The sequence below is a fragment of the Taudactylus pleione genome, unplaced genomic scaffold (genome assembly GCF_031769625.1).
Source record: "Taudactylus pleione unplaced genomic scaffold, aTauple2 ptg000085l, whole genome shotgun sequence".
NCBI classification, from domain to species: domain Eukaryota; kingdom Metazoa; phylum Chordata; class Amphibia; order Anura; family Myobatrachidae; genus Taudactylus; species Taudactylus pleione.
In genome coordinates, this window is record NW_028284487.1 from 12,353,617 (window position 1) to 12,376,224 (window position 22,608).

Genomic DNA, 22,608 nt, shown 5'->3' on the forward strand with positions numbered 1-22,608 from the left:
AACAGAGAATTTTTAAATCCATGTTAGGAATAAACAAAAATGTCATCCTTTGGCTGATGCAGCATTTCTCTATATGGCATACATAGAAAACTTTTTCTCAAATATAGCAATATGGCAAATCTAAGAAATGCTAAGGCAAATTAATCAATCAGGACATTTATTTGGTGATTGAATCTACTATGGGGGACTAAGTTTTAAGACGAGAAGAAGAACAGACCTTTACTCTCATTAGTGCACACTGAAGAAGAAAATTCTTAAAACCAGAATATCTTAAAACCATAGCACAAGTGATGGATCACTGCATTCTTATTGCAACTTTTCCTATTTCCAAATGTTTGACAAACATCTCTCCAGTTGAAAACTGATTTGAAACAGCTTCAAAATTAGTTTGGAGTAAAAAAACCACTGAAGATGATGGAATTTATACAAAGTTTAAATATAGATAAGCTATCCTAAAATTCAACTTTAAGGAAATTGAACAAAGTTAGGTCCCACCAAGATTTGAAATTAGATTACTGGATTCAAAGTCCAAAGTGCTCACCATTACACCATGGAACCCATTATTAGAGAATCTTCCTCTACTCAATATTGCTGATCTTTGAAATACTGAATGTTCTCCTGTTTTAGGTACATTTGGCATTTTTGTGTTTGCTGATGCTTTTATGTTTGGCCGGTTAGCTCAGTTGGTTAGAGCGTGGTGCTAATAACGCCAAGGTCATGTGTTCGATCCCCATATGGGCCATGTGCTTTTTCTTGTTGTCCTACAAGAAATGCCAAGAAGGGATTTTATCCAGCGGCAAAGTGCATGAAGTCTGGGATGAATGCATTGGCTACAGTTAGCAGCCCTTGAAACTTGCTAGAGAACATCATAGACACATACAAAACAGAGAATTTTTAAATCCATGTTAGGAATAAACAAAAATGTCATCCTTTGGCTGATGCAGCATTTCTCTATATGGCATACATAGAAAACTTTTTCTCAAATATAGCAATATGGCAAATCTAAGAAATGCTAAGGCAAATTAATCAATCAGGACATTTATTTGGTGAATGAATCTACTATGGGGGACTAAGTTTTAAGAAGAGAAGAAGAACAGACCTTTACTCTCATTAGTGCACACTGAAGAAGAAAATTCTTAAAACCAGAATATCTTAAAACCATAGCACAAGTGATGGATCACTGCATTCTTATTGCAACTTTTCCTATTTCCAAATGTTTGACAAACATCTCTCCAGTTGAAAACTGATTTGAAACAGCTTCAAAATTAGTTTGGAGTAAAAAAACCACTGAAGATGATGGGATTTATACAAAGTTTAAATATAGATAAGCTATCCTAAAATTCAACTTTAAGGAAATTGAACAAAGTTAGGTCCCACCAAGATTTGAAATCAGATTACTGGATTCAAAGTCCAAAGTGCTCACCATTACACCATGGAACCCATTGTTTGAGAGTCTTCCTCTACTCAATATTGCTGATCTTTGAAATACTGAATGTTCTCCTGTTTTACGTACATTTGGCATTTATCAGTTTGCTGATGCTTTTATGTTTGGCTGGTTAGCTCAGTTGGTTAGAGTGTGGTGCTAGTATCGCCAAGGTTATGGGTTTGATCCCCATATGGGCCATGTGCTTTTTCTTGTTGTCCTACAAGAAATGCCAAGAAGGGATTTTATCCAGCGGCAAAGTGCATGAAGTGTGGGATGAATGCATTGGCTACAGTTAGCAGCCCTTGAAACTTGCTCGAGAACATCATAGACACATACATAATAGAGAATTTTTAAATCCATGTTAGGAATAAACAAAAATGTCATCCATTGGCTGATGCAGCATTTCTCTATATGGCATACATAGAAAACTTTTTCTCAAATATAGCAATATGGCAAATCTAAGAAATGCTATGGCAAATTAATCAATCAGGACATTTATTTGGTGATTGAATCTACTATGGGGGACTAAGTTTTAAGAAGAGAAGAAGAACAGACCTTTACTCTCATTAGTGCACACTGAAGAAGAAAATTCTTAAAACCAGAATATCTTAAAACCATAGCACAAGTGATGGATCACTGCATTCTTATTGCAACTATTCCTATTTCCAAATGTTTGACAAACATCTCTTCAGTTGAAAACTGATTTGAAACAGTTTCAAAATTAGTTTGGAGTAAAGAAACCACTGAAGATGATGGGATTTATACAAAGTTTAAATATAGATAAGCTATCCTAAAATTCAACTTTAAGGAAATTGAACAAAGTTAGGTCCCACCAAGATTTGAAATCAGATTACTGGATTCAAAGTCCAAAGCGCTCACCATTACACCATGGAACCCATTATTAGAGAGTCTTCCTCTACTCAATATTGCTGATCTTTGAAATACTGAATGTTCTCCTGTTTTAGGTACATTTGGCATTTATGAGTTTGCTGATGCTTTTATGTTTGGCCGGTTAGCTCAGTTGGTTAGAGCATGGTGCTAATAATGCCAAGGTCATGTGTTTTATCCTCATACGGGCCATGTGCTTTTTCTTGTTGTCCTACAAGAAATGCCAAGAAGGGATTTTATCCAGCGGCAAAGTGCATGAAGTGTGGGATGAATGCATTGGCTACAGTTAGCAGCCCTTGAAACTTGCTAGAGAACATCATAGACACATACAAAACAGAGAATTTTTAAATCCATGTTAGGAATAAACAAAAATGTCATCCTTTGGCTGATGCAGCATTTCTCTATATGGCATACATATAAAACTTTTTCTCAAATATAGCAATATGGCAAATCTAAGAAATGCTAAGGCAAATTAATCAATCAGGACATTTATTTGGTGATTGAATCTACTATGGGGGACTAAGTTTTAAGACGAGAAGAAGAACAGACCTTTACTCTCATTAGTGCACACTGAAGAAGAAAATTCTTAAAACCAGAATATCTTAAAACCATAGCACAAGTGATGGATCACTGCATTCTTATTGCAACTTTTCCTATTTCCAAATGTTTGACAAACATTTCTCCAGTTGAAAACTGATTTGAAACAGCTTCAAAATTAGTTTGGAGTAAAAAAACCACTGAAGATGATGGAATTTATACAAAGTTTAAATATAGATAAGCTATCCTAAAATTAAACTTTAAGGAAATTGAACAAAGTTAGGTCCCACCAAGATTTGAAGTCAGATTACTGGATTCAAAGTCCAAAGTGCTCACCATTACACCATGGAACCCATTATTAGAGAATCTTCCTCTACTCAATATTGCTGATCTTTGAAATACTGAATGTTCTCCTGTTTTAGGTACATTTGGCATTTTTGTGTTTGCTGATGCTTTTATGTTTGGCCGGTTAGCTCAGTTGGTTAGAGCGTGGTGCTAATAATGCCAAGGTCATGTGTTCGATCCCCATATGGGCCATGTGCTTTTTCTTGTTGTCCTACAAGAAATGCCAAGAAGGGATTTTATCCAGCGGCAAAGTGCATGAAGTGTGGGATGAATGCATTGGCTACAGTTAGCAGCCCTTGAAACTTGCTAGAGAACATCATAGACACATACAAAACAGAGAATTTTTAAATCCATGTTAGGAATAAACAAAAATGTCATCCTTTGGCTGATGCAGCATTTCTCTATATGGCATACATATAAAACTTTTTCTCAAATATAGCAATATGGCAAATCTAAGAAATGCTAAGGCAAATTAATCAATCAGGACATTTATTTGGTGAATGAATCTACTATGGGGGACTAAGTTTTAGGAAGAGAAGAAGAACAGACCTTTACTCTCATTAGTGCACACTGAAGAAGAAAATTCTTAAAACCAGAATATCTTAAAACCATAGCACAAGTGATGGATCACTGCATTCTTATTGCAACTTTTCCTATTTCCAAATGTTTGACAAACATCTCTCCAGTTGAAAACTGATTTGAAACAGCTTCAAAATTAGTTTGGAGTAAAAAAACCACTGAAGATGATGGGATTTATACAAAGTTTAAATATAGATAAGCTATCCTAAAATTCAACTTTAAGGAAATTGAACAAAGTTAGGTCCCACCAAGATTTGAAATCAGATTACTGGATTCAAAGTCCAAAGTGCTCACCATTACACCATGGAACCCATTGTTTGAGAGTCTTCCTCTACTCAATATTGCTGATCTTTGAAATACTGAATGTTCTCCTGTTTTATGTACATTTGGCATTTATCAGTTTGCTGATGCTTTTATGTTTGGCCGGTTAGCTCAGTTGGTTAGAGCGTGGTGCTGATAATGCCAAGGTCATGTGTTCGATCCCCATACGGGCCATGTGCTTTTTCTTGTTGTCCTACAAGAAATGCCAAGAAGGGATTTTATCCAGCTGCAAAGTGCATGAAGTGTGGGATGAATGCATTGGCTACAGTTAGCAGCCCTTGAAACTTGCTCGAGAACATCATAGACACATACATAATAGAGAATTTTTAAATCCATGTTAGGAATAAACAAAAATGTCATCCATTGGCTAATGCAGCATTTCTCTATATGGCATACATAGAAAACTTTTTCTCAAATATAGCAATATGGCAAATCTAAGAAATGCTATGGCAAATTAATCAATCAGGACATTTATTTGGTGATTGAATCTACTATGGGGGACTAAGTTTTAAGAAGAGAAGAAGAACAGACCTTTACTCTCATTAGTGCACACTGAAGAAGAAAATTCTTAAAACCAGAATATCCTAAAACCATAGCACAAGTGATGGATCACTGCATTCTTATTGCAACTATTCCTATTTCCAAATGTTTGACAAACATCTCTCCAGTTGAAAACTGATTTGAAACAGTTTCAAAATTAGTTTGGAGTAAAGAAACCACTGAAGATGATGGGATTTATACAAAGTTTAAATATAGATAAGCTATCCTAAAATTCAACTTTAAGGAAATTGAACAAAGTTAGGTCCCACCAAGATTTGAAATCAGATTACTGGATTCAAAGGCCAAAGCGCTCACCATTACACCATGGAACCCATTATTAGAGAGTCTTCCTCTACTCAATATTGCTGATCTTTGAAATACTGAATGTTCTCCTGTTTTAGGTACATTTGGCATTTATGAGTTTGCTGATGCTTTTATGTTTGGCTGGTTAGCTCAGTTGGTTAGAGCGTGGTGCTAATAATGCCAAGGTCATGTGTTTTATCCCCATACGGGCCATGTGCTTTTTCTTGTTGTCCTACAAGAAATGCCAAGAAGGGATTTTATCCAGCGGCAAAGTGCATGAAGTGTGGGATGAATGCATTGGCTACAGTTAGCAGCCCTTGAAACTTGCTAGAGAACATCATAGACACATACAAAACAGAGAATTTTTAGATCCATGTTAGGAATAAACAAAAATGTCATCCTTTGGCTGATGCAGCATTTCTCTATATGGCATACATAGAAAACATTTTCTCAAATATAGCAATATGGCAAATCTAAGAAATGCTAAGGCAAATTAATCAATCAGGACATTTATTTGGTGATTGAATCTACTATGGGGGACTAAGTTTTAAGACGAGAAGAAGAACAGACCTTTACTCTCATTAGTGCACACTGAAGAAGAAAATTCTTAAAACCAGAATATCTTAAAACCATAGCACAAGTGATGGATCACTGCATTCTTATTGCAACTTTTCCTATTTCCAAATGTTTGACAAACATCTCTCCAGTTGAAAACTGATTTGAAACAGCTTCAAAATTAGTTTGGAGTAAAAAAACCACTGAAGATGATGGAATTTATACAAAGTTTAAATATAGATAAGCTATCCTAAAATTCAACTTTAAGGAAATTGAACAAAGTTAGGTCCCACCAAGATTTGAAATTAGATTACTGGATTCAAAGTCCAAAGTGCTCACCATTACACCATGGAACCCATTATTAGAGAATCTTCCTCTACTCAATATTGCTGATCTTTGAAATACTGAATGTTCTCCTGTTTTAGGTACATTTGGCATTTTTGTGTTTGCTGATGCTTTTATGTTTGGCCGGTTAGCTCAGTTGGTTAGAGCGTGGTGCTAATAACGCCAAGGTCATGTGTTCGATCCCCATATGGGCCATGTGCTTTTTCTTGTTGTCCTACAAGAAATGCCAAGAAGGGATTTTATCCAGCGGCAAAGTGCATGAAGTGTGGGATGAATGCATTGGCTACAGTTAGCAGCCCTTGAAACTTGCTAGAGAACATCATAGACACATACAAAACAGAGAATTTTTAAATCCATGTTAGGAATAAACAAAAATGTCATCCTTTGGCTGATGCAGCATTTCTCTATATGGCATACATAGAAAACTTTTTCTCAAATATAGCAATATGGCAAATCTAAGAAATGCTAAGGCAAATTAATCAATCAGGACATTTATTTGGTGAATGAATCTACTATGGGGGACTAAGTTTTAAGAAGAGAAGAAGAACAGACCTTTACTCTCATTAGTGCACACTGAAGAAGAAAATTCTTAAAACCAGAATATCTTAAAACCATAGCACAAGTGATGGATCACTGCATTCTTATTGCAACTTTTCCTATTTCCAAATGTTTGACAAACATCTCTCCAGTTGAAAACTGATTTGAAACAGCTTCAAAATTAGTTTGGAGTAAAAAAACCACTGAAGATGATGGGATTTATACAAAGTTTAAATATAGATAAGCTATCCTAAAATTCAACTTTAAGGAAATTGAACAAAGTTAGGTCCCACCAAGATTTGAAATCAGATTACTGGATTCAAAGTCCAAAGTGCTCACCATTACACCATGGAACCCATTGTTTGAGAGTCTTCCTCTACTCAATATTGCTGATCTTTGAAATACTGAATGTTCTCCTGTTTTACGTACATTTGGCATTTATCAGTTTGCTGATGCTTTTATGTTTGGCCGGTTAGCTCAGTTGGTTAGAGTGTGGTGCTAGTATCGCCAAGGTCATGGGTTTGATCCCCATATGGGCCATGTGCTTTTTCTTGTTGTCCTACAAGAAATGCCAAGAAGGGATTTTATCCAGCGGCAAAGTGCATGAAGTGTGGGATGAATGCATTGGCTACAGTTAGCAGCCCTTGAAACTTGCTAGAGAACATCATGGACACATACAAAACAGAGAATTTTTAAATCCATGTTAGGAATAAACAAAAATGTCATCCTTTGGCGGATGCAGCATTTCTCTATGTGGCATACGTAGAAAACTTTTTCTCAAATATAGCAATATGGCAAATCTAAGAAATGCTTAGGCAAATTAATCAATCAGGACATTTATTTGGTGATTGAATCTACTATGGGGGACTAAGTTTTAAGAAGAGAAGAAGAACAGACCTTTACTCTCATTAGTGCACACTGAAGAAGAAAATTCTTAAAACCAGAATATCTTAAAACCATAGCACAAGTGATGGATCACTGCATTCTTATTGCAACTTTTCCTATTTCCAAATGTTTGACAAACATCTCTCCAGTTGAAAACTGATTTGAAACAGCTTCAAAATTAGTTTGGAGTAAAAAAACCACTGAAGATGATGGGATTTATACAAAGTTTAAATATAGATAAGCTATCCTAAAATTCAACTTTAAGGAAATTGAACAAAGTTAGGTCCCACCAAGATTTGAAATCAGATTACTGGATTCAAAGTCCAAAGTGCTCACCATTACACCATGGAACCCAATATTAGAGAGTCTTCCTCTACTCAATATTGCTGATCTTTGAAATACTGAATGTTCTCCTGTTTTAGGTAAATTTGGCATTTATGAGTTTGCTGATGCTTTTATGTTTGGCCGGTTAGCTCAGTTGGTTAATAACGCCAAGGTCATGGGTTCGATCCCCATACGGGCCATGTGCTTTTTCTTGTTGTCCTACAAGAAATGCCAAGAAGGGATTTTATCCAGCGGCAAAGTGCATGAAGTGTGGGATGAATGCATTGGCTACAGTTAGCAGCCCTTGAAACTTGCTCGAGAACATCATAGACACATACATAATAGAGAATTTTTAAATCCATGTTAGGAATAAACAAAAATGTCATCCATTGGCTGATGCAGCATTTCTCTATATGGCATACATAGAAAACTTTTTCTCAAATATAGCAATATGGCAAATCTAAGAAATGCTATGGCAAATTAATCAATCAGGACATTTATTTGGTGATTGAATCTACTATGGGGGACTAAGTTTTAAGAAGAGAAGAAGAACAGACCTTTACTCTCATTAGTGCACACTGAAGAAGAAAATTCTTAAAACCAGAATATCTTAAAACCATAGCACAAGTGATGGATCACTGCATTCTTATTGCAACTATTCCTATTTCCAAATGTTTGACAAACATCTCTCCAGTTGAAAACTGATTTGAAACAGTTTCAAAATTAGTTTGGAGTAAAGAAACCACTGAAGATGATGGGATTTATACAAAGTTTAAATATAGATAAGCTATCCTAAAATTCAACTTTAAGGAAATTGAACAAAGTTAGGTCCCACCAAGATTTGAAATCAGATTACTGGATTCAAAGTCCAAAGCGCTCACCATTACACCATGGAACCCATTATTAGAGAGTCTTCCTCTACTCAATATTGCTGATCTTTGAAATACTGAATGTTCTCCTGTTTTAGGTACATTTGGCATTTATGAGTTTGCTGATGCTTTTATGTTTGGCCGGTTAGCTCAGTTGGTTAGAGCGTGGTGCTAATAATGCCAAGGTCATGTGTTTTATCCTCATACGGGCCATGTGCTTTTTCTTGTTGTCCTACAAGAAATGCCAAGAAGGGATTTTATCCAGCGGCAAAGTGCATGAAGTGTGGGATGAATGCATTGGCTACAGTTAGCAGCCCTTGAAACTTGCTAGAGAACATCATAGACACATACAAAACAGAGAATTTTTAAATCCATGTTAGGAATAAACAAAAATGTCATCCTTTGGCTGATGCAGCATTTCTCTATATGGCATACATAGAAAACATTTTCTCAAATATAGCAATATGGCAAATCTAAGAAATGCTAAGGCAAATTAATCAATCAGGACATTTATTTGGTGATTGAATCTACTATGGGGGACTAAGTTTTAAGACGAGAAGAAGAACAGACCTTTACTCTCATTAGTGCACACTGAAGAAGAAAATTCTTAAAACCAGAATATCTTAAAACCATAGCACAAGTGATGGATCACTGCATTCTTATTGCAACTTTTCCTATTTCCAAATGTTTGACAAACATCTCTCCAGTTGAAAACTGATTTGAAACAGCTTCAAAATTAGTTTGGAGTAAAAAAACCACTGAAGATGATGGAATTTATACAAAGTTTAAATATAGATAAGCTATCCTAAAATTCAACTTTAAGGAAATTGAACAAAGTTAGGTCCCACCAAGATTTGAAATCAGATTACTGGATTCAAAGTCCAAAGTGCTCACCATTACACCATGGAACCCATTATTAGAGAGTCTTCCTCTACTCAATATTGCTGATCTTTGAAATACTGAATGTTCTCCTGTTTTAGGTACATTTGGCATTTTTGTGTTTGCTGATGCTTTTATGTTTGGCTGGTTAGCTCAGTTGGTTAGAGCGTGGTGCTAATAATGCCAAGGTCATGTGTTCAATCCCCATATGGGCCATGTGCTTTTTCTTGTTGTCCTACAAGAAATGCCAAGCAGGGATTTTATCCAGCGGCAAAGTGCATGAAGTGTGGGATGAATGCATTGGCTACAGTTAGCAGCCCTTGAAACTTGCTAGAGAACATCATAGACACATACAAAACAGAGAATTTTTAAATCCATGTTAGGAATAAACAAAAATGTCATCCTTTGGCTGATGCAGCATTTCTCTATATGGCATACATAGAAAACTTTTTCTCAAATATAGCAATATGGCAAATCTAAGAAATGCTAAGGCAAATTAATCAATCAGGACATTTATTTGGTGATTGAATCTACTATGGGGGACTAAGTTTTAAGAAGAGAAGAAGAACAGACCTTTACTCTCATTAGTGCACACTGAAGAAGAAAATTCTTAAAACCAGAATATCTTAAAACCATAGCACAAGTGATGGATCACTGCATTCTTATTGCAACTTTTCCTATTTCCAAATGTTTGACAAACATCTCTCCAGTTGAAAACTGATTTGAAACAGCTTCAAAATTAGTTTGGAGTAAAAAAACCACTGAAGATGATGGGATTTATACAAAGTTTAAATATAGATAAGCTATCCTAAAATTCAACTTTAAGGAAATTGAACAAAGTTAGGTCCCACCAAGATTTGAAATCAGATTACTGGATTCAAAGTTCAAAGGGCTCACCATTACACCATGGAACCCATTATTAGAGAGTCTTCCTCTACTCAATATTGCTGATCTTTGAAATACTGAATGTTCTCCTGTTTTAGGTACATTTGGCATTTTTGAGTTTGATTATGCTTTTATGTTTGGCCGGTTAGCTCAGTTGGTTAGAGTGTGGTGCTAGTATCGCCAAGGTCATGGGTTTGATCCCCATATGGGCCATGTGATTTTTCTTGTTGTCCTACAAGAAATGCCAAGAAGGGATTTTATCCAGCTGCAAAGTGCATGAAGTGTGGGATGAATGCATTGGCTACAGTTAGCAGCCCTTGAAACTTGCTAGAGAACATCATAGACACATACAAAACAGAGAATTTTTAAATCCATGTTAGGAATAAACAAAAATGTCATCCTTTGGCTGATGCAGCATTTCTCTATATGGCATACATAGAAAACTTTTTCTCAAATATAGCAATATGGCAAATCTAAGAAATGCTAAGGCAAATTAATCAATCAGGACATTTATTTGGTGATTGAATCTACTATGGGGGACTAAGTTTTAAGAAGAGAAGAAGAACAGACCTTTACTCTCATTAGTGCACACTGAAGAAGAAAATTCTTAAAACCAGAATATCTTAAAACCATAGCACAAGTGACGGATCACTGCATTCTTATTGCAACTTTTCCTATTTCCAAATGTTTGACAAACATCTCTCCAGTTGAAAACTGATTTGAAACAGCTTCAAAATTAGTTTGGAGTAAAAAAACCACTGAAGATGATGGGATTTATACAAAGTTTAAATATAGATAAGCTATCCTAAAATTCAACTTTAAGGAAATTGAACAAAGTTAGGTCCCACCAAGATTTGAAATCAGATTACTGGATTCAAATTTCAAAGTGCTCACCATTACACCATGGAACCCATTATTAGAGAGTCTTCCTCTACTCAATATTGCTGATCTTTGAAATACTGAATCTTCTCTTGTTTTAGGTACATTTGGCATTTTTGTATTTGCTGATGCTTTTTTGTTTGGCCGGTTAGCTCAGTTGGTTAGAGCATGGTGCTAATAACGCCAAGGTCGTGGGATCGATCCCCATAAGGGCCTTGTGCTATTTCTTGTTGTCCTACAAGAAATGCCAAGAAGGGATTTTATCCAGCGGCAAAGTGCATGAATTCAGGGATGAATGCATTGGCTACAGTTAGCAGCCCTTGAAACTTGCTAGAGAACATCATAGACACATACAAAACAGAGAATTCCATGTTAGGAATAAACAAAATGTCATCCTTTGGCTGATGCAGCATTTCTCTATATGGCATACATAGAAAACTTTTACTCAAATATAGCAATATGGCAAATCTAAGAAATGCAAAGGCAAATTAATCAATCCGGACATTTATTTGGTGATTGAATCTACTGGGGACTAAGTTTTAAGAAGAGAAGAAGACCAGATCTTTACTCTCATTAGTGCACACTGAAGAAGCAAATTCTAAATACCAGAATATCTAAAAACCATAGCACAAGTGATGGATCACTGCATTCTTATTGCAACTTTTCTTATTTCCAAATGTTTGACAAACATCTCTCCAGTTGAAAAGTGATTTGAAACAATTTCAAAATTAGTTTGGAGTAAAGAAACCACTGAAGTTGATGGGATTTATACAAAGTTTAAATATAGATAAGCTATCAAAAAACCTTGAAAATTAAACTTTAACGAAATTGAACAAAGTTAGGTCCCACCAAGATTTGAAATCAGATTACTGGATTCAAAGTCCAAAGTGCTCACCATTACACCATGGAACCCATTATTAGAGAGTCTTCCTCTACTCAATATTGCTGATCTTTGAAATACTGAATCTTCTCTTGTTTTAGGTACATTTTGCATTTTTGTGTTTGCAGATGCTTTTATGTTTGGCTGGTTAGCTCAGTTAGTTAGAGCGTGGTGCTAATAATGCCAAGGTTGTGGGTTCGATACCCATACGGGCCTTGTGCTATTTTTTGTTGTCCTACAAGAAATGCCAAGAAGGGATTTTATCCAGCGGCAAAGTGCATGAAGTCTGGGATGAATACAAGGCATTGGCTACAGTTAGCAGCCCTTGAAACTTGCGAGAGAACATCATAGACACATACAAAACAGAGAAATCCATGTTAGGAATAAACAAAAATGTCATCCTTTGGCTGATGCAGCATTTCTCTATATGGCATACATAGAAAACTTTTTCTCAAATATAGCAATATGGCAAATCTAAGAAATGCAAACGCAAATTAATCAATCAGGACATTTATTTGGTGATTGAATCTACTGGGGACTAAGTTTTAAGAAGAGAAGAAGACCAGACCTTTACTCTCATTAGTGCACACTGAAGAAGCAAATTCTAAATACCAGAATATCTAAAAACCATAGCACAAGTGATGGATCACTACATTCTTATTGCAACTTTTCTTATTTCCAAATGTTTGACAAACATCTCTCCAGTTGAAAACTGATTTGAAACAGTTTCAAAATTAGTTTGGAGTAAAGAAACCACTGAAGTTGATGGGATTTATACAAAGTTTAAATATAGATAAGCTATCCTAAAACTTTGAAAATTAAACTTTAAGGAAATTGAACAAAGTTAGGTCCCACCAAGATTTGAAATCAGATTACTGGATTCAAATTTCAAAGTGCTCACCATTACACCATGGAACCCATTATTAGAGAGTCTTCCTCTACTCAATATTGCTGATCTTTGAAATACTGAATCTTCTCTTGTTTTAGGTACATTTTGCATTTTTGTGTTTACAGATGCTTTTATGTTTGGCTGGTTAGCTCAGTTAGTTAGAGCGTGGTGCTAATAATGCCAAGGTTGTGGGTTCGATACCCATATGGGCCTTGTGCTATTTCTTGTTGTCCTACAAGAAATGCCAAGAAGGGATTTTATCCAGCGGCAAAGTGCATGAAGTCTGGGAAGAATACAAGGCTACAGTTAGCAGCCCTTGAAACTTGCTAGAGAACGTCATAGACACATACAAAACAGAGAAATCTATGTTAGGAATAAACAAAAATGTCATCCTTTGGCTGATGCAGCATTTCTCTATATGGCATACATAGAAAACTTTTTCTCAATTATAGCAATATGGCAAATCTAAGAAATGCAAAGGCAAATTAATTAATCAGGACATTTATTTGGTGATTGAATCTACTGGGGACTAAGTTTTAAGAAGAGAAGAAGACCAGACCTTTACTCTCATTAGTGCACACTGAAGTAGCAAATTCTAAATACCAGAATATCTAAAAACCATAGCACAAGTGATGGATCACTGCATTCTTATTGCAACTTTTCTTATTTCCAAATGTTTGACAAACATCTCTCCAGTTGAAAACAGATTTGAAACAGTTTCAAAATTAGTTTGGAGTAAATAAACCACTGAAGTTGATGGGATTTATACAAAGTTTAAATATAGATAAGCTATCCTAAAACTTTGAAAATTAAACTTTAAGGAAATTGAACAAAGTTAGGTCCCACCAAGATTTGAAATCAGATTACTGGATTCAAAGTCCAAAGTGCTCACCATTACACCATGGAACCCATTATTAGAGAGTCTTCCTCTACTCAATATTGCTGATCTTTGAAATACTGAATCTTCTCCTGTTTTAGGTACATTTGGCATTTTTGTGTTTGCTGATGCTTTTGTGTTTGGCCGGTTAGCTCAGTTGGTTAGAGCGTGGTGCTAATAACGCCAAGGTCATAGCTTCAATCTCCATAAGGGCCATGTGCTATTTCTTGTTGTCCTACAAGAAATGCCAAGAAGGGATTTTATCCAGCGGCAAAGTGCATGAATTCAGGGATGAATGCATTGGCTACAGTTAGCAGCCCTTGAAACTTGCTAGAGAACATCATAGACACATACAAAACAGAGAATTTTTAAAATGCATGTTAGGAATAAACAAAAATGTCATCCTTTGGCTGATGCAGCATTTCTCTATATGGCATACATAGGAAAACTTTTTCTCAAATATAGCAATATGGCAAATCTAAGAAATGCAAAGGCAAATTAATCAATCAGGACATTTATTTGGTGATTGAATCTACTGGGGACTAAGGCCCTCATTCAGAGCCGCACGTTAACAACAGTACGCTCGTTGCGTTCCGATGTTGACTAACCGCGCATGCGTCGGTGTTACACTGCGCATGTGCGTACGGCAGATTGCGTTTTTTTTTTCTCTCGTTCCTAAAATAGCGTACAGGAAGTGACATGTCAAATGTGATTGACAGAACAGGGCGTTTTTGGGTGTTGACGGGGGTGGAGATGAAAAAACGCAGGCGTGGCGAGGCGTTTTTGGGGCGTACATACATTAGCAGATGCAAACGTCAAATGTGTTCGGACCGTCTCATACGTCACTGGAACATCCGCTTTCCCTTCAAAATGCTCGCACAGCTTAGGGTCAGGATTACTCGACCACATTGGCGATGGCCTTCTCCTCCGTCCCGGGACTCAACGATGGTGCTGCGATTAATCGCGGCTGGTCAGTAAAGTAATTAGTGTTGGATTGAAAACCGGCTTGGTATGTGTTTGGAAAGCAGTTTATTGGGATAGCACAAAAGCGTACGCAGGTGGAAATCAGAGCTGCTAATGTCATGATTACACAATCAATTAGCGTACATTTTGGGTGTTTTATTTTGGCCACAATTTGTTGGTTATGGCCTATTGTAACAATAATGTCATCATGTTTTAATTAGCTCCCCTTTTTTTTGGTTTACTGTGGAATTTGCATCGCTATGTGATTTTTTAAACGTTCCTTAAAGAGGCCTTTTTTTTTTTTTAAGAGGGTCAGTTTTTGCCTTTAGGGCCAGGATTAAATGTAACCCATTTGTACAATAATGTCACAATACAATATCAGTTTTTTGTTTTAAATTTATTGTTTAAACACAAACAAATTGGCCTAATATTTTTTGTCCTTTTTATTGTGGCAAAGATATTTGTTAAAAAAAAAAAAAAGCCATAACTGGTAACATAAACGTAAATACTAAATTTTAAAAAATTTCACAAGAAAGGAGAGGGAAGTTTTGACCAGAAAGGAATATGAGCCAAGCACAGAAGGAGTGTGGGAAAAGTCGCCATTGCTGTCACCGTTTTCTCGCCCGTTTGGCTGGGTGAGGGTGGGTGCCAGACCGGGTCCGGGATGCCATCGGGCTGGCCTGTCCAGAGGCAGATGTTGTGGCCTCTGGACTAGGCACAGGGCTAGGCACATTTGGAGGATTGGCTGATGTTGTGCCAGAGGTGGAGGATCCGGATGTTCCGGCAGGAAGGGAGGTCGGCTCCACCATGTGCTGGCGAACGAGCTGCTCCAGGGCATCGGCGATGCGGATGTTGGCCCTGGTATTTTCCGCCAGGGCCTGAGCAATGGTCACGTTGGCCGCAGCATTTTGCTCCAGGGCCTCAGCCACCCGTATCAGACTGGCGTCCATCCTCTGCAGAATCTCCGTATGGAAATCCGATTTAAAATTGAGTTCTGTGAGGAGGCCCACTGCCTGCGAGGGGGCACGCCCTGGACTGGCTTCTGCAGGGTCCTCAGCCGGATGTACTGGTTCCTCCCCTGCAGAGCCAGCAGAAATTCTGTGGCCAAGGCTCCCCTCTGGAGCAGACCCATCCGCCTCTGTCTCTGTTTGGAAAAATGCGCAAAGGCTCACATTAGAATCTACATATTGGCACAATAGCATTTCAGAGTTGGTGACATCACAAGACTTACCTTGGCCAACATGAGGAGCCGCAAAGTCTGGCATGTCCGTATCCATGTTGGACACGCCAAACACCTCCACAGCCTGCACACACCCCTGTGCCAGCTCTTCTAAGTCTGTCAACTCCAATGACACAGGGGTGGGACCCCCACCTGTCCCCCTTGCATGCCTAGCCCTGTCGGCAAGTTTTTGCTTGAGACGATATTTGAAGTCTGCCCATCTGTGGAATGAAATTGGAACCATTATCCTTTGTTTTACAATGGGGTTTGTTTATAGGATGGGAAAGTGTTTACTTACCGCCGTTTGACATCCCGGGCTAGACGGACATAATCACCCACCCTATTGACAGCAACGGCGACCTCCTCCCACATTCTCCACTTCTGGCTTTGGCTCATATTCCTGGCTGCCTGGGGCAGGATGTCAACGCACTTCTGGATCAAAACCTCCATCTCCTTGCTTGTGAAATGTGGCTGCCTTTTTTTTTTGGCAGCTTTGGCGGGTTGACTGGGGCCAGCAGTCTCTTCCATGTCATCCTCCTCACCTATTTGGGTAAATATGCAGATTTAGCCACTTCACAACTTGCACAATATTATGTTTTAAAAGAATCATTGAGACAAAATGCATGAAGGCCTTACCGCCGGATTTTTGGCCATTGTTTCCCTGGTCTGAAGCCATGTCTCAGCTTCCAGAATGAAATCAACCAGAAATTAAATGTGATTTCGTGACTTATTTATACATGCGTCCTTAGTTTGCGGCTGCATCATTGATTGTGCGTCCCTATGATTCATCCTTAATTTGTGCGGGAAAATAAACACTATTTATGGCTTGGTGTGTGTGGAGTCGAGGTTGCGTTGTTGGATTGTTGGCGGTTAAGTTGGTTGGATTTGGTTGTTTGCGGTTGGAGGATTTGGCGGAGTTTTTTTTTTTTTTGTTTTGCTACAGTTGTTTTGGTTTTCTTGCATTTGCGAACTAATTAACGCATTTTTGACTGTTGGTGTAGTGACTTGCATTTGCGAACTAATTAACGCATTTTTGACTGTTGGTGTAGTGACTTGCATTTGCGAACTAATTAACGCATTTTTGACTGTTGGTGTAGTGACTTGCATTTGCGAACTAATTAACGCATTTTTGACTGTTGGTGTAGTGACTTGCATTTGCGAACTAATTAACGCATTTTTGACTGTTGGTGTAGTGACTTGCATTTGCGAACTAATTAACGCATTTTTGACTGTTGGTGTAGTGACTTGCATTTGCGAACTAATTAACGCATTTTTGACTGTTGGTGTAGTGACTTGCATTTGCGAACTAATTAACGCATTTTTGACTGTTGGTGTAGTGACTTGCATTTGCGAACTAATTAACGCATTTTTGACTGTTGGTGTAGTGACTTGCATTTGCGAACTAATTAATGCATTTTTGACTGTTGGTGTAGTGACTTGCATTTGCGAACTAATTAACGCATTTTTGACTGTTGGTGTAGTGACTTGCATTTGCGAACTAATTAACGCATTTTTGACTGTTGGTGTAGTGACTTGCATTTGCGAACTAATTAACGCATTTTTGACTGTTGGTGTAGTGACTTGCATTTGCGAACTAATTAACGCATTTTTGACTGTTGGTGTAGTGACTTGCATTTGCGAACTAATTAATGCATTTTTGACTGTTGGTGTAGTGACTTGCATTTGCGAACTAATTAACGCATTTTTGACTGTTGGTGTAGTGACTTGCATTTGCGAACTAATTAACGCATTTTTGACTGTTGGTGTAGTGACTTGCATTTGCGAACTAATTAACGCATTTTTGACTGTTGGTGTAGTGACTTGCATTTGCGAACTAATTAATGCATTTTTGACTGTTGGTGTAGTGACTTGCATTTGCGAACTAATTAACGCATTTTTGACTGTTGGTGTAGTGACTTGCATTTGCGAACTAATTAACGCATTTTTGACTGTTGGTGTAGTGACTTGCATTTGCGAACTAATTAACGCATTTTTGACTGTTGGTGTAGTGACTTGCATTTGCGAACTAATTAACGCATTTTTGACTGTTGGTGTAGTGACTTGCATTTGCGAACTAATTAACGCATTTTTGACTGTTGGTGTAGTGACTTGCATTTGCGAACTAATTAACGCATTTTTGACTGTTGGTGTAGTGACTTGCATTTGCGAACTAATTAACGCATTTTTGACTGTTGGTGTAGTGACTTGCATTTGCGAACTAATTAACGCATTTTTGACTGTTGGTGTAGTGACTTGCATTTGCGAACTAATTAATGCATTTTTGACTGTTGGTGTAGTGACTTGCATTTGCGAACTAATTAACGCATTTTTGACTGTTGGTGTAGTGACTTGCATTTGCGAACTAATTAACGCATTTTTGACTGTTGGTGTAGTGACTTGCATTTGCGAACTAATTAACGCATTTTTCGAGGCTTATTCATCATGTAAACCAGTTTTGCTTTTCCCTTTTCCATTTTTGGGGTCCATTTGACCCCTATTTGACGTACGGTGTGCAATGTCGTTTTCATCGATGGCCAAATGTGTGTTTCGCCTATTTTATGTGTTGGCTTGCATCAATTTGACAAACATAAAATCACCCTCTAAATTTTTGATGTCTCATTTTTGGCTTTTTTACAGTTTATACGTATCATGACAATACCCCGGCATGTAAGCAGCTATGGATGGTATCAGAAAGCTAAGTTGTTTTATGTTACTTTTGGGGTGGCTCAAAAGCCTTACATTGTAAACTTTGAATTTCAGGTAGATCTGGGGCGAATTATTCTGGCCCTGCTCCCGGAAGACGACCAACCTCAAACTCGTCCCAGGCGTAGGCATCGTAGGCATGCAAGGCCCCAGATATTTCGAACACGTGTCACCCTTTTTGGAATGCCCGATGATGAGGTTTTAAGACGCTACCGTCTACCTCCCAAAATCATCATAGACACTCTCTCATTAATAGAAAGTGATCTGGAGCGGCAAATTGACAGTCCAACAGCAATACCACCACTGACGCAATTTATGGCGGTGTTACATTTCTGTGCCTCAGGATCGTTTCAAACAACGGTGGGAATAGTGGCGGGCATCTCCCAATCCTCCTTTTCCCGGATCCTGAGGGCAGTGATGGAGGCACTTTTCAAGCACCTCCATCATTTTATTAAAATGCCTTTGGATATGGGTGCCCTTAGTGTGGCCAAGGCCAATTTTTACCAAATAGCTGGCTTCCCACACATCATAGGGGTTGTGGATGGTACTCACATACCACTTCAGCCTCCAGCACGGCTGGAGGCAATATTTAGAAACAGGAAACACTATCACTCCCTGAATGTAATGGTGGTATGTGATGCCTCGCTCCAGATCCTGTCCCTGAATGCTAAATTACCAGGAAGTGCTCATGACTCCTTCGTCATCCAGCAATCAGGGATATGGCAGAAATTAACCAACCTACAAGCTGGTGATGCGTGGCTTCTGGGTAAGTGGAGACCTTTAGTACATAACAATGTTAAGCTTGATACACAGTGTTCCTGATGTTGTCTATTTTTTTTCACAGGAGACAGTGGATACCCTTGCATGTCCTGGCTGCTCACTCCTTATTTGGCTCCCACACCAGGGCCACAAAGTGCGTATAATTCCGCACTTACAGCCACCAGGCAAATGGTGGAGCGCTGTATTGGCCTTTTAAAAGGCCGATTCAGATGCCTCCACCGCTCTGGTGGCGAGCTCATGTATGTGCCGGATATGGTGTCTAAAATTGTGGTCCTGTGTGGGATATTTCACAACATTGCCATAAGGAGTGGTGTCCCAATGCAGCCAGAGGATGCCTTACCTGAGGATGGCCCCCCCGAGGTTGGTCGGAGGTCAGTATGTGGGGGGGCCATACGCGATGATGTGGTGGCCAGATTTTTTAGGTAAGTTGTAACAAAACTACAGTGTTTATACCTAATGTGTTTGTGTTTGTTTGCGAACATCTAATTTTGTGTTTTTTTTCTCACCATCTTCTGTTTGTTCACATAATCTTTGGCACTCCAACGCTCACTACTTCCTGCTACCCTTACCAAACCTGGATCTGGTCCTTTTGGGCATATATTCTGGAACCCATATCGCAACGCCATGTTTGTGGAATCATGTTGCCATGGTCCTTCGTCAACCAGTTCTTGATTTTTAGTTTTTATTTAATTATTTCTTGGTATGTGTTGTATTTGAATTTATCACTGTGTTCTTTTTTTGGGAGTGACCACTTTGTTTTCTCTGTTATGTTGTGAATAAATGTTTGGAGAGTGAAATGGTCTTCCTTTTTTGGGACGTTAACAGCAAGTGTAACCAGGTTAACACAAGTTACATTTGACTAAGGGGTAATCCAGTACTGACGCCAGTTGAGCTAAACTGAAATATGTTTTCAGCTTCCCAAACTACACCAAAAGGAAGCCTGGCCCAACCTTGGGATTTGTAAGATTGGCCTAAGCAGCTTGCGCACCAACTAGGAACCTGTAAAATGTAGAAATATGTAATTGACACTACACCCAAAAAGGGAAATGACATTGTTACTGTTATGTGTTTCTTGTGTCTGTTTGACATACAAAGACAAAACACAATCTAACTTTTAAAAAAGGGAAATCCTTGCAGGAACAGTCTACTTATGTCATGCTAAACTATCTTGGTTTTGGATGTAAAAAATGAGCCAGAACGTATATTTGTCTGAAAAAATTTATTTGGAAACGTTAACAAAAATAAAAAAACTACTGGCGAAGGAGGCCAGACAGCCGGTCGAGGCCCACCAGAATGCCAATTACATGTTGGCGCATCTGGCCCACACAATCCGCCACCTCTTGCCGACGCCTCTGTTCCTCTGTGGGTGAGAAAAGTGTGTGGGTTAATACAACAATAGGGAATCCACATTAAAAAAAAAAAAAAAACAAAGAAATCACTCCTAAACCTAAAAAAAAAAAAAAAAAAAAGGGGGGGGCTGCCAAAAATACAAGGCCTATGTACAAATTCCCACAGGTGTGATATGTGTATGTTGAAATCACCAGGAAGAGGTAAAGGCAAACTGCAAAATCACCAAAAGTCAAGCCACAAAAACACGAAGAAAGGCACGACACATGATTACATACAAACAGTTTGTGCTTTAAAAAAAAACAAAATAAAAACATACCGGGAGCCAAAACGGGAGCTCCGGAAATGCCTCCATGATCCTCCTCGGAGGATCCGTCATTCCCCAAAGAATAGGGAGGAGTTATGATGGACTCCGGGAAGGGGTTAATTGGAAGAGGGGTGGGTGGAGGAGAGGGGGAAGTGGGACGGAGGGGAAGGAGGCCCGACATTTCCGGGAGAGGGTCTGGGAAGGATGGGGAGGAGTGGGGAATAGGGGAAAGATTTGGGGTGGAGTGTTGGCTGGGGGTTGGGGATAGTGTCCGGGAACGCCATCTGGACGGACGGTGATGGCGGAGTCTTGGCTGTCCCCCTAAAATATGTCAACGAAATTGCGGTTAGTTTATGGACAAATCCGGGGACCAAAGCTAAAAAAAAAAAAAAAAAAATAAGCCAAATAGGAGTAGAATGAATAAATCAGAAAGAGAGGGAAAACATGCACATGCAGATATGAGTACAAATAATAAATAGGACAGACAGGAAAACATGCACACGCAGATATGAGTACAAATAAGAAATAGGACAGACAGGAAAACATGCACACGCAGATATGAGTGCAAATAAGAAATAGGACAGACAGGAAAACATGCACACGCAGATATGAGTACAAATAATAAATAGGACAGACAGGAAAACATGCACACGCAGATATGAGTACAAATAAGAAATAGGACAGACAGGAAAACATGCACACGCAGATATGAGTACAAATAAGAAATAGGACAGACAGGAAAACATGCACACGCAGATATGAGTACAAATAATAAATAGGACAGACAGGAAAACATGCACACGCAGATATGAGTACAAATAAGAAATAGGACAGACAGGAAAACATGCACACGCAGATATGAGTACAAATAAGAAATAGGACAGAGAGGAAAACATGCACACGCAGTTTGACCCACAAACACAAACATTAAAACCACAATACATAACACTTACTTTCCAGGATCTGCATGCGAAAGCATGCCAGCAAGCGGGGCGTTCGCCATTGCAGGTCGGACCACCTGCGCTCCAGCTGCCCGATGTTGCGGCGTGAGCCGAAGGACCGCAGGCGGGACCGTGCCTCCGCATACGCGGAGCGCTTCTGCCGGTTGGTCATGGGTTGAGGTTGGCTGGTGATCCGGCAATCCATGACCTCCGTAAGCACCAGCAGCTCGCGCCTGGTGAATGCGGAGGCTCTCATGATGGCAATGGTGTTTTTCTTAAAAAACATTTTTTGATAAAGTGTGTAAAAATTTTCTGATTGGCTAATGTATTTTGGAAATTGTTCGGCAGGGCCAGAAATCTCTGGAGAGTTATGATATGCTTGATGCAGTGACATGCGTAAGCAAATTTAAATAAAGAAATGAACCCAGAGAAATATGCGGGGATCCACAGCAATAGAACAATTGTTTAATTGTGGTTCACATGTTTTTTGAACAATAAAAGCGAATGTTTCATCCGTACGTATTCTGCGGGTAAACACAAACACGGACAAGAGTAAAGTTTCTTGCATTGTGTTGAAAAAAAACAAACAATTAAGCTAATTGATA

At 38.5% G+C, this 22,608-nt stretch overlaps 6 non-coding genes across 6 annotated transcripts; all 6 read left to right on the plus strand.

Annotated features, from left to right (window-relative positions):
• Positions 1 to 668: 668 nt before the first annotated feature.
• On the plus strand, positions 669 to 742 carry TRNAI-AAU (transfer RNA isoleucine (anticodon AAU)). The gene has a single exon. It is a non-coding gene; the product is annotated as a tRNA-Ile (tRNA).
• Positions 743 to 1,550: 808 nt separating this feature from the next.
• Positions 1,551 to 1,624, plus strand: TRNAT-AGU (transfer RNA threonine (anticodon AGU)). The gene has a single exon. It is a non-coding gene; the product is annotated as a tRNA-Thr (tRNA).
• A 2,572-nt stretch (positions 1,625 to 4,196) lies between these two features.
• On the plus strand, positions 4,197 to 4,270 carry TRNAI-GAU (transfer RNA isoleucine (anticodon GAU)). Its single transcript has one exon. It is a non-coding gene; the product is annotated as a tRNA-Ile (tRNA).
• A 1,690-nt stretch (positions 4,271 to 5,960) lies between these two features.
• Positions 5,961 to 6,034, plus strand: TRNAI-AAU (transfer RNA isoleucine (anticodon AAU)). Its single transcript has one exon. It is a non-coding gene; the product is annotated as a tRNA-Ile (tRNA).
• Positions 6,035 to 6,842: 808 nt separating this feature from the next.
• Positions 6,843 to 6,916, plus strand: TRNAT-AGU (transfer RNA threonine (anticodon AGU)). Its single transcript has one exon. It is a non-coding gene; the product is annotated as a tRNA-Thr (tRNA).
• A 3,441-nt stretch (positions 6,917 to 10,357) lies between these two features.
• Positions 10,358 to 10,431, plus strand: TRNAT-AGU (transfer RNA threonine (anticodon AGU)). Its single transcript has one exon. It is a non-coding gene; the product is annotated as a tRNA-Thr (tRNA).
• The last annotated feature ends 12,177 nt before the right edge of the window (positions 10,432 to 22,608 follow it).